This window comes from Adiantum capillus-veneris, chromosome 11 (genome assembly GCF_014529385.1).
Source record: "Adiantum capillus-veneris isolate H3 chromosome 11, ASM1452938v2, whole genome shotgun sequence".
In the NCBI taxonomy this organism is placed as follows: domain Eukaryota; kingdom Viridiplantae; phylum Streptophyta; class Polypodiopsida; order Polypodiales; family Pteridaceae; genus Adiantum; species Adiantum capillus-veneris.
In genome coordinates, this window is record NC_140941.1 from 134592038 (window position 1) to 134606838 (window position 14801).

Here is a 14801-nt window from a genome sequence, read left to right on the forward strand (position 1 = left end):
AATGTGGAAATCAGTTTTTCCATGATAAGCTTGGTTAGTCAGTGGAAGAGAACCAATGAGCGGTTCGACTTTCTGAGTTTGCCCCGTGGCTAGCTTAGCTTCAATTTCTCCACCCTCTGCATCATAATCAAAGTGCATTTATTTCAAGAATTCTGGATGGATGAAGTTCTCTGAAGCTCCGGGGTCAAAGAAAATAAGGGCTTTGAAGCCATTGACTTTGCCATATGCTCGGCACAATTTGTTTGTACTTTCAAGGCGTATACCATAGATATCAAGAACTAGTCCAATAGCGGGTCTACCTCTCTTAGCTCGAGGTGGCGCTGGGGTTCTGTCGACCTTTGGTGCGGGCATCGGCTCCGCTAGTCTGTCAGTGCGACGGGGACAACTAGAATGGTTATGCCCTGGCATCGGCCTTCTTGTAGTAAGGTGTCTCGTTGTTGAGGCGTCAAACGAGGCCTTTGCGGTTGGTTTTCACGAGACTCTCGAGAATTTGTTCGTTGTTGCTGAGAGTTGTGGTTAGTGGCCGGAGGTTCTTCTGTGGTAAACTCTAGCTTTCTCTTCATAAGTTTGTAGCCAACGGCGGCATGTCTATAAGCTCTTGCATGGTGGAGACTTGCGGGGAGAGATAATGGTGATCGTAGTCCAATGGTGTATTGCTCGCATGGGGCCTCCAAGAAAATGATCCTAGAGACACCAGAAGGTACACGTCGAGAAACCTTTGGTTATAGTCGTCCATGGTTTCGGTGGCAAGCATTTTCAAGTTGCCCCACTCTGCCAAAATCTGGACTTCAAACATAGAAGTCATGTAGCTACGTGCAAAAACTGTTTTGAGAGCTTGCCAGGTCCTTGGAGCATGCGATTGTGTCACGATTAAACTCCACCATTGCATAGCATTATCTTTAAGAAATCGCGTTGCTCGAGAAATCTTGGATTCTTCTGCATAGTTCCCCAAAGCATAGATGTTGTCGAATTGCTGGAGGAACTGCAATGCTTTCTTGACGATCTTTCACCCCGGAAAAAGTGAAAAATTTGACTGTCGTGCCGCCATCCTTGAAATCTTTGGGTTGATTATGTGCATATCCCAAATATGGATAATAAGGGTATCCATATGGGCTCCAACAATTGTAGCCTGGTGGCGATGGTGATGGGGGAGGTTGTGGCAAAGGCGGTTGCATTGGATTAGGGTTAGATGGCTGCACCATATTCTTGAAGACTCTCCCGATCGCAACAGACAGCTAGGAAGGTTGCCGGTTGGAAGCCCTGGTACTTTCTGGTGGCGGAGGAGGAGGTACTACCTGAGGCATCAGAGGGGGTAACATGTAATTCAAAAATTGTTGAAAACTTTGTAGCATCCGAAGATTCTGCTGAGGATGCCGCGAAAGAATGTCGTGAAGCTCATCAAGAAGAAACTACAAATATTCTGCTGAATCCATGAACGCCATGTCTTGGAATCTTTATGGCTTGTGCCCTGTAAGACAGAGCGGTGAAGACGGGAGCGCGCGCAATGAAGGGTGGGAGTGGCTCATAAGTCTGGGGTCGGGACACGAAGATGCTTCAAATAAAATTGTTGTAGCCTCTGATTTGCTCTGTCTGCTCTCTTGTAGGACCGGTTTGTTTTAAGAAAAGCACGCGATTGATGCTCTAAAACCACTGTCACAAGACGAGCACCACGTGCCAATAGAAAAGAAAAGACTGAACAGACTTTTAACACTTCAATAACAACTAAGCTGAGAGAGGGAGAAGGAGCACACGCTACACGTAGTGGCGGAATTCAACCCCCAAGAGTATTGGCCCCAAACCTTGGTGCCCCTTTTGGTATTTCTTTATATTAATTGAACTCAGTACAATGCCGGTGTAACAGACTTGGACACTCCAAGTCGAGAATCTACCGCGACACCACAAATAATCACATTAAATCAGTTCACAGTTTACAATTGATTCGACATTGGCCTGGCGGAGTTCCGTGCCTAGAGATATTGGCACCCCTTTCGGTATTTCTTTTTGTATTAATCTACAACTCAAAGCACAAGCGAGTAGCCGGGACTCGCTCTCAGACTCTGCGTCCAGATGCTCTGTGAAGTGAGAGCCCAATCTACTTATTTAAAGAGTTTACAAGGGATGCTAAAAGCAAAGCCCAAAAGCTTGAAAATCAAAAGCACTTTAAAAATAAATCTCTCTCTCTCTTGCTTGTGAAAATAAAAGCAAAACAGTTCTCTCTCTCTCTCTCTCTCTCTCTCTCTCTCTCTCTCTCTCTCTATATATATATATATATATATATATATATATATATATATATATATATATATATATATATATATATATATATATATATATATATATATATATATATATGTATCTAATTTACGTAGGCTGAAAAGCAGAATTGCGAAGCCAAAATCAACCAGAAAAGCAACTGCCGTACGCTGCTGCCACGTTAGCATTGCAGCGAGTCGAAGGTCCCTTCTCAAGAGTGTGTGTGTGTGTGTATTGGGCAGCCACGTCACAGAGTTGTGACATACCCCCCTCTTGAAAGCATTGTAATCGCCCTCGATTACACCTGCAAAACAGACAGAAGCCATAAACTGTCTTAGCAGACACTGATTGTCAGTACCGATGCACTAGGAACACACATCTAGCACATGTACCAATCGACAGTCACATCACACGACATCACAGGACATCACTAGACATCACATGACAAATCACATTCAACATTCATTCGGATCTCAGACCATGATTTATTGGCAATCACATCTAGATCCACTCAGGACCTTATAGATGCCCGATTGACTAATTCCTATTGCAGCCATGTCTATCGAGATCATTCAGACCAAAATGCTGCAGTCATTTCGTCTATCAGTTCCTACACTTAAACAAGTCAAGAACAAATCAGTTTCATATAATCCGGAATTTCATTTCATAAAGTCATACAAAAGAATACTGTCAGCTCTCAGTATCCCTGAATCTCAAAGAGACATCAGTGACTCTAGTATTCTAAAAATCGAGGCATCTGTTGACAACGGAGCAGAGTAACTCCCCTCTTGTGCAACCCACTGTGCCAGATCTCCGGCCAAGCTGAATTCGGGGTTCCATTTGGAGTAGACTATGCTAAACCAAAAGCTTCAAGGTAAAGTTTCACAATTTGAGGAGTATCTACTAGGTCCTCATCCTCCATCCACTTTGCATCCAATGCAGGATAGTTCTTGAATTTAACCAAGAACCGCCTTCTCACTTTACCCTTATTCTTTCTGTCCTTATGTGCCAATATCTGTTCAAGAACAAGGATCTCCTCGTTTTGTTCCACTTTGGGTTACTCATCAGGCTCCCATCTTTTGACACATCACCTTTCAAAGGTTTCAAGAGACTCACATGAAATGCATTGTGAATCCTCCAAGTGTTAGGCAGTTTCAATCGGAAGGAGACATCAATCGATCTTTTCGGAGATCTGGAAAGGTCCGTAATATCTCATACTAAGCTTTGAAAAAAGCCGCTCCTTTCCCTTTCTCTTTCTCAAGTGTGCCTTCTCAAAACGTAAGAGCACCCAATCATTCTCCTTCAATTTCAAATCGTGACGATGGCGATCTCCTACCTTTTCAGTCTTTCCTGAGATTTCTGCAAAGCCTCGCGGACCTTGGCAAAAGTAGTGTCCAAGTCGTGCGTGTACAAATCGGCTTCAAAAATCTTATCTTTCGTGCTTAGGAGGGTGGAACCTTCGCAGCACCTTCATTAATCTCAAATGGCGCCTTCCCCGTCGAAGAGTGTATCGTGTTGTCGTAGGCACATTCCACCAAAGATAGATACTTTTCCCATTGAGTCTTCTGATCCGAGATGTAAGACTTCAATAAATCTAAAACCACTGAATTAGCAATCTCAGATTACCCGTCAGTCTGCGGGTGGAACGATGACGAGAACTGCAACCGCGTGCCAATGTTCTCCCATACTGCCTTCCAAAACAAACTCGTGAATCCAGGGTCCCTATTGGAGACAATCGTCTCGGGACTGCCATTAATCTGAAGATATGGGCCACAAACAGTCTCGCTAAGTGATCCGGCCTGATTGTTTCTTCATAGGAATGAAATGAACCTGCTTGCTAAATCTGTCAATAACAGTCCAAATACCATCATGACTACTCTGTGTTCTCGGGAGATCAAAAATGAAATCCATTGCAATACTCTCCAAGGGGCGGGTGGGTATAGGCAAAGGCTGCAACAATCCCTGTGCTTTATGCCTGTCAAACTTGACTTTCTGGCATACCAAGCAACTACGCACAAACTCGTCCATATCCTTCTTGAGTCTCGGCCAAGAGAAGTATCTCTCTACCCCTTTCAAGGTGGTAGCAATGCCGCGGTGACCCGTAAAAGGCGGACAATGACATTCGGTCATAACCTTGTCCCTCAACGGCTGTGTAATGCACAACATGGTTTTCCTCATCAAGTAGCCATCTCGAATGGAATATCCCGCTACTGTCTCCCCATCCCGTAACCCTGTGAAAATGTTTGCAAAGTCTATATCTGTGGCATATTGATCGACCATATCCTCGAAGCTCCTATGGTGTATCGCGGAAATAGCCACAACCAACGGCTTCCGAGACAAAGCATCTGCCACCAAATTCTTCTATCCCTGAACATGGACAATCTGCAAGTGAAACTGTGACAAGATGTTCGCCCACCGCATCTGCTTTTCCGATAGCTGCTTGTATGACAAGAAGTAGCGTAAACTCTGATGGTCTGATAGCTGCTTGTATGACAAGAAGTAGCGTAAACTATGCTTTTCCGATAGTTGCTTGTATGACAAGAAGTAGCGTAAACTCTGCTTTTCCGATAGCTGCTTGTATGACAAGAAGTAGCGTAAACTCTGATGGTCTGTAAAGAGACTAAAATCCGCTCCGTGTAGGTGATGCCGCCACTGAGTAAGAGCATGGATAACCGCCAAAAGCACTTTCTCATAAATCTGTGCTATCAATTCCGACCTTGAGAACAATTGGCTCTCGTAAGCAATGACATGGCCTTCTTGCATTAAGACCGCACCCAGACTACGACCACAAGCATCGCAATATACTTCAAATGACTTATGTAAGTCCGGCAAAGTCAAAACTGGTCCCATAGTCAATTTCTCTTTCAATGTCTGAAAGGCAGTCACCTCTGTGGGTCCCCACGAGAAAGGGACTCCTTTCTGTGTCACGATATGCAAAGGGGAAGCAACCTCTGCAAACTTTCTACTGAACTGCCTGTAGTACGAACACAATCCCAAGAAGCTTCTAATATTATGGACATTCTTCAAATCGGGCCAATTACGGATAGTCTCTATCTTGGCCGGATCCATCTGCATTCCCACTGCTGAGACAATGTGTCCCAAAAAAAGTAACTCTGATAGGAAAAATTCACTTTTCTTCGCATTAATCACCAACTTGTGATCTCGTAATGCCTGAAAGACTTGAAGCAGATGTTCTCTATGTTCTGCCTCATCCTTGGAGAAAACAATGATGTCGTCAAAGAAAGTGCCAACAAATAGTCTATACTCTCAAAAAAATCCTATCCATCATCTGGTTAAATGTCGCAGGATCATTGGTTAAGCCAAAAGGTATCACCAAAAACTCAAATAACCCAAAAGTCGTCCGAAAGGCTATCTTGTAGACGTCTCCTGGCATGATTCGGATCTGATGATATCCACTTCTCAGTGATCATGCTAAAGGACGAGGATCCCTGTAATCTGTCGAGTATATCATCGATCCTAGCAATCGGAAATCTGTTCTTGAAGGTGATTTTGTTGAGAGCTCTATAATCGATGCACATTCTCCAAGATCCGTCTTTCTTCAAAACCAACAACATTGGAGAGGAATACGTGAAGTACTAGGCTGGACAAGACCCTTTTCCAAGAGGTTTTTTACTTGGTTCATAATTTCTTCGTTCTGGGCTCGGCTCGCACGGTAAGGTGGCACGTGGCCGGTTCGATGGTGTGCTTCCAGGTATCAGAAACTGCTATGATCTTCAGAACGAGCGGGTAGTAACTCGCCTGGCAATCCCTCTGAGAAGCAATCGGCATGAGAGGAGAAAATCTTGGCGTTCTTTATCAAGTTCAGACATATTTGTCCTATCCTCATTACTCAACTCTTTCAAAAAGATCGAGTAAACAAACAGTTTGGATTTCATTAATTTTGAAATGGCCGAAGGCGATACAATAGGGACAGACTCGCCCTTAAGTTTTACATCGAGTACAATGGTTCTACCCTTCTCTGTGGTTAAAGTCGCTTTCCTCGCCCGATAGTCGACCACAGCCTTGTTCTTGTGGTACCAGGGAATTCCCAAAAGAACATCACAACCTTCCAAAGGCATTATGTAAAAGTCCTCATGCCCCAAATACCCCTGACAATGCAACCGAAGTTTGCCAATGACAAGTGTAATGGCTACATCCCTGCCGGGTGTCGCTAGAACTGCCTCTGCAAGTGGTCCCATCCGATCGGGAGTGATCTCGAACCACACCGCCAATTCAGGAGAAATGAAGTTTGCCTTGGCTCCTGCATCAAAGAAGATCAGGGCTTTTGGTCTTTCACTTTGGCCCAAGCTCGGCAAAGTTCGGTACTCTCGTCCATCGTGCTGCGATCGGTATCCACGCAATCTGGAACCAGTCCTGTTTTCATCTTGCCTTTTCTTCCACGGTCCTCAGTTGATCTCGAATTCTCAGGCATTTCGTCGTCATTGTCGTTCTGTCCTTTCTGTGCCTTTTCACGGCAGTTCGCAGAGATATGCCCAATTTCCCCGCATCCAAAGTACTTCCCCTCCTTGATGTAGCGAGCCCTCTCTTGAGAAGTGAGCTTGGGTCGTGCATCCTTTTCTTTCTTTTCCGGATTGCTCTTCCTCTTTCTATTTTCATTTGTTGAAGTCTGTTCGGCTGTTTGCGTCATGATTTCATCTGTGAGGTAGGTCAAACTGCCCGAATGAATGGCAAAACCCCGTTTCACAGGACTCGTCAACTCCTGAATGGAAGCTGACTTTTGTTCTAAGCAGTGATCTTGGATCTCTGTAGGAAGACCCAAGGTGAACCGCTCAATTTGTTCGTTGAATGAGATCTTGTTAAATGAAGAGGTTGGTAGAAAAGAGCTCCAGAATCTCTCGCAAAAAGCGTCCACTGTATCCTTCTTGGTCATCCGAAGATGGTTCCAAGCAGTTCGTATGTCGCGTTCATACTCTCGAATCAACCAATAAGAAATAAAAGCCTTTTGAATTTCAACCATTTAACTGGCGCTGTCTTGTTTAAGAGAAGCGTGGACCGCCAAGTTCGAGCATTCCCCTTAATGTAAGAGACAGCCCTCCGAATCTTAGACTGCTCTGAGTAACGCCCTCCAGAGAAAGCTATGTCAAACTGTTGTATAAAAGACAGCCTTCGAAGCATCTCTATAACGTGTCAAATTTAATTGAGTGTCCACCTTCCTTAAACTCTCTGACTTTCTTGCTTTTATCTTCTAGAAAGTCATACTGGTTGGCTTTATAAAAATTCTTCTTCTTTGCGTAAAAGATGATGTCATTAGAGTCCGAACTATCTGAGACGAGTCCTCTGTAGAACTATCAACCATATCTCGAGATTTAGGCTTCTTTGCCTTTTTCTCGCCCTTTCCGAAGCTTTGCTTTTTGCTTTGCTTTTTGCCTTTTTTGTCTTCTTCGCTTGAGTCAGATGAGCTAGAAGAACTCTCAGGAGAAGACCTAGGTACTCCTTTAAATCGAACATGGTTCTTCTGCTTTCTTGCCGATTCAAAAGTAGACTACCGACCCAAATAACCCGGGAAGTCAGCGCCTTTCTATTCCTTTTTGTCGTGCTTTTTAGCTTTGTTCTGTGCGTCAAAAAGCTGAGCAATTCGTACATCAACCACCTCTTTTAATTCTTGCTCTGTGTATATCTTGGGAGTAGGAGGTTTCTTGAGAGACAGTTTGAGGGGTGGTTCTGTGGTCTGCCGCCACTGTGTGTGCACCTCATCGAAAGGAGTCTGGCTCATATATTTTGCAGATTTTGGGTCCTTCGCAAAATTAAGCGTCATCTTTGTTGCATCCCTGATCAATCGTCGACACTCCATCTCTTCAAGCTCCGCCTGAGTAGGCCGAGGCGGGCCGTACTCCTCGCATGAATCTTCGTTGCGATCTCTTCCTGCTTCTCCGGATGCAGAGGAAGTCGATTGATCTCTGCCTGAAGCCATAAGTGCCGCGTAAAAAGGATCGGATTTCCCGTAGAAGAGAAATCGGCCGTGCTTTGATACCACTGTAACAGACTTGAACACTCTAAGTCGAGAATCTATCGCGACACCACAAATAATCACTTCAAAACAGTTCACAATTCACAATTGATTTGACATTGACCTGGCAGAGTTCTGTGCCTAGAGATATTGGCCCCAAAGACTAGCGTCCCTTTCGGTATTTCTTTTTGTATTAATCTGCAACTCAAAGTACAAGTGAGTAGCCAGAGGTCCTTCTCAAGAGAGAGAGTGTGTGTACTGAGCAGCCACGTCATAGAGTTGTGACAGCCGGTACTCGCGCTCTGCACCTTCTCACTGAAGCGTGCCAGAGAATGAGCCCTCTGTACATATTTAAAGGCCCTTGGCCTATGAAAAGTTGTTTACATGAAAAGCCTTCAAACTTAAAAGCAATTGGCCTCAAAATCTGATGTTAAAAAAACTGTCAACGCAATTACAGAAATCCGTACACTACCACGTCAGCATTTGTGAGCACGGATTACAGAAATCCGTACATTGGCACATCACCGTCTGTCAGCACGAAATCCGGGCATCCATACAGTTGCCACGTCAGCAGGCCAGCTTAAAATGCGGGAATCCGTACGGCCCTGCCACGTCAGCAAGCCAGCGTAAAATCCCTCTACTGCTTTTGTTTCTTATGTGTCGCTTGCTTCTTCTGTTGCTTCAGCTTCTTCTAGGGTTTAGGCCCCTTGGCCGCGATCTGCAAGTTGGCCTTATTCTTCATGGCTTGACACATCAACAGTTTGTGACAAAACACCTGAAGAATTACCCGATTGATGAGATTTACTCGAGATGGCATGAGGCCATTGCTTCTCCTCTCAGGTCGGGAGGAAAGTTGAAAGGACAGACAAGTGCAGAAAAGTGGAACTTGTGCAGGAAGAGCTGGACAGAACTCTTGAACAAAAGATGAACCAGAGGACCACCAGAGGATATGCCAGAAAGTTACAGAGAAGCAACCGAGCGCAGAAAAGGAAAGTTGAAAGCAGAACTGGTACCACATTGCGTGGGGACCGGCCTCAATCAAATGAACGAGAGCACAAAACTTTGACGCACATGGGGCAAAGTGAAAGATCAGGAAGCCCTTGTTTTCTTTGATGGAGCATGAAAGCACGAAGCAGAGGGTACCGGTAGGTGCGCGTCGCAATAAAGTGCAGGATTGTGGGGCAAGAAGCAACATGAGGCATAGTGCAAGAGAGAAGAAGCGCTAGGGATTGAAACGAGAGAGAGAGAGAGAGTACGATTTGGGGAAAACTCACTTGAGTGAGTTTTTGGGCTTTCCCACTTTTATTTTAAGTGACTAAAAAATGTGTCTAGGTTCACATTATTGAACCTGGACAAAGTATAAAAATGTACAATAAGAGGTCATTTAGGGCCTTTAACCCAACAACCTCCCACTTAAAGGCATAAATGACGCCTTTAAGTTAACCGACTCCTGGTGAGAACATCTGAAGGGTTATCCTTTGTATGGATCTTAGGCAAGGTGACTAGACCATCCTCCAATACCTGACATATGAAGTGGCACCGCACATCTATGTGTTTGGTACACGCATGAAACATGGAATTTTTGGCTAAGTAGACAGCACTTTGGCTATCACAACCCAACACGGGTGTATGAGCAGGCATGCCAAGTTCTTTTGCAAGTCTGCCCAACCAAATGGCCTCCTTTGAAGCCTCTGTGGCTGAAATGTATTCAGCCTCAGTAGCTCAATGCCACAATTTTCTGCAACCTAGAACACCAAGAGACTGCACCACCAGCAATAGCAAATACATATCCATTGGTAGATTTCCCGCTATCCATGTCACCTGCCATGTCTCCATCACAATATCCCTGCAACTTTAAGTCACTTTTGCCATAACAAATACACTTTGATTGTGTACCTTTCAAATATCTCATAATGCATTTGACGGCTTCCCAATGCGCTTTGCCAGGATTCGACATGTATCGACTAACAACTCCCACTGCATAAGCAATGTCGGGACGAGTGGCAACCATAGCATACATAAGAGAACCACAAGCTGATGCATAAGGGATTCCCTTCATTGCTTTCAATGCCACCTCATCCTTTGGGCAATCTGTTTTGCTAAGCTTAGTGTATGGAGGTAAAGGTACTCCAAGAGGCTTAGCATCAGCCATATTAAATATGTCAAGTACTTTTGCAATGTACCTTTCTTGAGATAAAAACAACAGTTTCAGCTTTTCTATCTCTTTTAATACGCATGCCCAAAATATGCTCTGCATCACCCAAATCCTTCATAGCAAATGCTGAATTTAGCTTACATTTCAGAGCATCAAGACTAGTCTTATGTTTCCCGACAAGCAACATGTCATCAACATAGAGGACAAGTATGATGGGACTTCCATCTTCATCCCTTTTCGTATACAAAAAATGATCTGCATGGCTGTGTTTAAAGCCTTGAGACAACATAAAAGTATCAAACTTCTTATACCACTGACGTGATGATTATCTCAAACCATACAGAGCCCTTTTCAATTTGCATACAAGTTCCTCACATGTAGAAACTACAAAACCTTCAGGTTGTTTCATGTATATGTCCTCTTCAATGTCACCATACAAAAACATTGTCTTTACATCCATTTGATTCAATTCCAAATCAAGCATTGCAACAAGAGCAAGAAGGACACGTAAAGTTGTAAGCTTTACAACAGGGGAAAAGATTTCTTTCTATGCGTATCCTTTTGCAACCAATCTTGCCTTGTACTTGGGTTTTTCATCCACAATCTTAATCTTGTACGCCCATTTGTTAGGAAGAGCCTTTCTCCCTTTAGGCAATGGCACAAGATCCCGAGTATCATTTGTTGGGGTATAAAGCCCAATGTGGTCGCCCAGGTAAGTGGGCGGGCCGCCAGGTATGTACACATATTCTTTTGTTAAAACCTAATAAGAACTCACTATGCTCTACACATTACAGTAGAGCGAGTTCACCATATCGTCGTGCTCTTCTTCTCGCACTCTCTCTCGCGTCGCACTGCCGCTCGTACTCCTTCAATTGGTATCAGAGCTCAGATCGAGGCTCGGGGAAGCATTTGCAGGTAGCCAGAGTCACTTGCTCAGATTGGAGTGAGATTCGACAGGCGAAGACACGGCCCCAATTCCTGTGGGATAGCCCGAAGGGCTTGGTGTTCTCAGAATTTCATTCTGAGGTCATCTCGGCCACCGTTCGGCTTCGACAAAGATCTGCGCAGGCCATTTTCCACTACGTGGTCTTGGCGGGTGCAGATCAAACTCTGCAAATTTGGGGTTTCGGCCTACGACTGCAAGTGCTGAGGATATCTGCACTTCCAGAGTGCTAATTAGTGGCTATCTACACAACGAAGGACGGCTTACAGTTCTTGGAGGCGTGTCACATACGACACGGACGCACCTACACACAGACTGTAGGAGACATCCACTAGTTCATCAGGTAGCTTGTGTTTGCTGCTTGATATTCCAGATTTCATCCTGACATTGCAGGTACTTCCACATGGGATGTATTGTCAGAGATGATATATGTCTGTTGAGGGTTTGCTGGCTGTGAGTCACGCAGCAAACAACCGCCGCAGCGGTTACAGCATACAGTGGGAAATTTGTGGATGTATGACTTTGTGGGAAGTCTATGTACTGTCACATTTACTGCAGCCTTTGTTGAGGGTCGAGTGAGGTTTTATTGAGCTGGGGGATTCTCGAATGTTGAGATCCTTTCGGTGATACAGGTCTTGGAGCGATCCCTCGAGCACCCTTAGATAGGCAGCTAGGATGTATTGACTGTGAGTTAGACAGTTGGGATTGCATCTTTGCTTTACTGCCGTTGAGGCATTGTCGCAGTTTATGCTTACAGGACAGTGACAGGACAGTGAGAGACAGTACAGGTGCAGGATAGGTTTATCCACAGCTTACAGTGTTAGAGAGACAGTGGTTTTTTGAGCTGTTTTGGTTCTGTTTTTTAGTACACCAGAGCCATTTCACAAAGGAGACTCTGCCGAAATTTTTTGCAGAATCTGAAGCTTTCTTGGTTCATTTGACAGGTTGATATTGGTTCAGAGGACAGTTTACAGGGGAAACTCTGTCGAATTTTTCCCATGAAAGTAAACTACTGTGAAGCGTAGTTATGGCTGGATCACAGGACACTGCTCTTTACAATATCAAGAAGCTGGATGGAACCAATTTCCCATTGTGGAAGAAGCAGATTTGGCACGTGTTGGTACAAAAGAAGCAGATAAAACCTATAAAGCTCAAGGGGATAAAACCAGAAGATATGAACGAAGATGAATGGAACGAAATGGATGAATTGGCACTTTCTACCATTATGCTGACTTTGGCAGAAAGCGTTTACTTCAATGTAGCAGACGAGATGTCGGCTTATCAAGCATGGACAAAGCTGAGTGATCTTTATGAGAAGCAGAGTGCAGCTTCACAGGTATACTAGCTTAAGAAGCTTGTTGACTTGAAGATGAAAGAAGGGACCCCTATGTCCAATCATCTGAATGAATTCAACACCATCTACAGTCAATTGTCAGCTCAAGGTGTCAAGTTTGATGAACCTGTTAGAGCTATGTTCTTGTTGATCACATTGCCGAAAAGTTGGGACACTTTTCGCACAGCTTTGAGTAATTCTGCACCTCCAGATGGTTTGACCATAGCATGTGTAGAAGACAGTCTGCTTACTGAAGAAACCAACAGAAACACAATGGACAAAGGCAAAGGAACAGCCTTAGTTGTCAGAGGAAGGACCAAAGAAAAGTACAAAGGTGGAAAGAGGGATCAGTCTCGTAGCAAGTCCCGCAGTGCTAAAGGCAAGAGTGACATAGAATGCTACCATTGTGGCAAGAAGGGTCACATGAAAAGAGACTGCAGAGAATGGAAAAAGGCAAAGAGAAAGCTGAAGACCATGGTGAGAAGAACAAGTCCTCAATGAAGATTCAAGAAATAAACGTGACAAACACTGTTGCAGAGGATGACAGTCTAGTGTCAGGAGACATCTACTTCTTGAAGAATACAATGGACTCAGCTCTTCTTACAACATCTGATGGAAATGCACTGAGTGACTGGATTATAGACTTAGGGGCATCACTTCATGTGTCTCCAAACAAAGAGTGGTTTATCTCTTATGTGACCACTAAAGATCATGTTCGGCTAGGGGCAGACATGTGAGATCTTAGGTGTTGGAGATGTTCAATTGAAGTTTCAGAATGGCTCTTCTTTCATGCTGAAGAATGTGAGACATGTTCCCGCAATTACAAAGAGCTTGATCAGCACAGGTTTACTTGATGATGCTGGCTACGTCACCACTTTTGGACAAAACATGTGGAAGATATCCAAGGGTTCTATGACAGTAGCACATGGAGTAAAGTCTGGAGGACTTTACATGATTTATGTATCAAATGTCTCTAAAAATGTAATCAATGTAACCGAGCAACTGAACGTTTCTTTGTGGCATAGCCGATTAGGACATATGTCCAAGAAGGGAATGGAAATCTTGTCTCGTTCTGGTTATTTACCTGGCTTGTCATTTAATGATTTTGAATTCTGTGAACATTGTCTGTATGGTAAGCAAACACAGCAGCCACATAAGCATAGAAGCAGTAGAAGAGATACACAGTTGGCACTTGTTCATAGTGATTTGTGTGGACCTATGCCTAACCTATCTCTAGGGGGAGCTTCTTACTTTATGACATTTATAGATGATTACTCGAGGAAAGTATGGGTTTACTTTCTCAAGCACAAGGATGAAGCATTTAGTGTTTTCAAAACGTTTGTGACACTTGTGGAGAATCAAAGTGGCAAGAAGCTTAAATGCTTACGCACTGACAATGGTGGAGAGTATGTTTCAAAGGCCTTTCAGGACTTTTGTGAGTCAAAAGGTATAAAACGTGAACTTACTGCTCCTTACAATCCTCCTCAAAATGGTGTTGCTGAGAGGATGAATAGGACCATACAAGAGAAGGTCAGAAGTATGTTGTCTAATGCACAACTTCCAAATGGGTTTTGGCCTGAAGCTGTATCAACAGCTGTTCATCTTATAAATAGATCTCCTAGCAAGGTTTTGCAGAAGGATTCAGTGACAGAGATGGTATGGTCAGGCAAAATGCCCTCATACAAGCATCTTAGAGTCTTTGGCTGTGAGGCATATACTCATGTTCCAAAGGAATTTAGGAACAAACTTGAGCCAAAGAGTAGAAAGTGCATCTTTCTAGGCTATGGTAATTCTGGTGAGATGGGGTACAGACTTTGGGATCTCGAATCCAAGAAGGTTATCCGCAGCAATGATGTTCACTTTAATGAAGCCAAATATCATTCTAAACCAGAGAGGGTTGAGGAGATTAGAAGAGTTGTCTTCCAAGAAGATGGACCTGTACGTGCAAGACAAAATGTCAGGACTCAAGAGGAGCAAGGACAGGATAGAGTGGAACCACAGGTTGTGGCTGAGCCTGAGCCACCTATTTGGACGTATCACGCGACCTCCTGATAGGTTTTTTCCATCTATGAACTATGTCATGTTGACTGATTGCAATGAGTCTTCATGTTACAAGGAAGCAGTGCAAATGAAGGACTCCGGGAATTGG

The 14801-nt window shown here is 44.0% G+C and overlaps 1 protein-coding gene across 1 annotated transcript in view; it reads right to left on the minus strand.

Moving 5' to 3' along the window:
- The window catches only part of MAA3 (P-loop containing nucleoside triphosphate hydrolases superfamily protein), a 132455-nt gene that overhangs the window by 21227 nt on the left and 96427 nt on the right, over nucleotides 1–14801 (minus strand). The window lies entirely within an intron of this gene.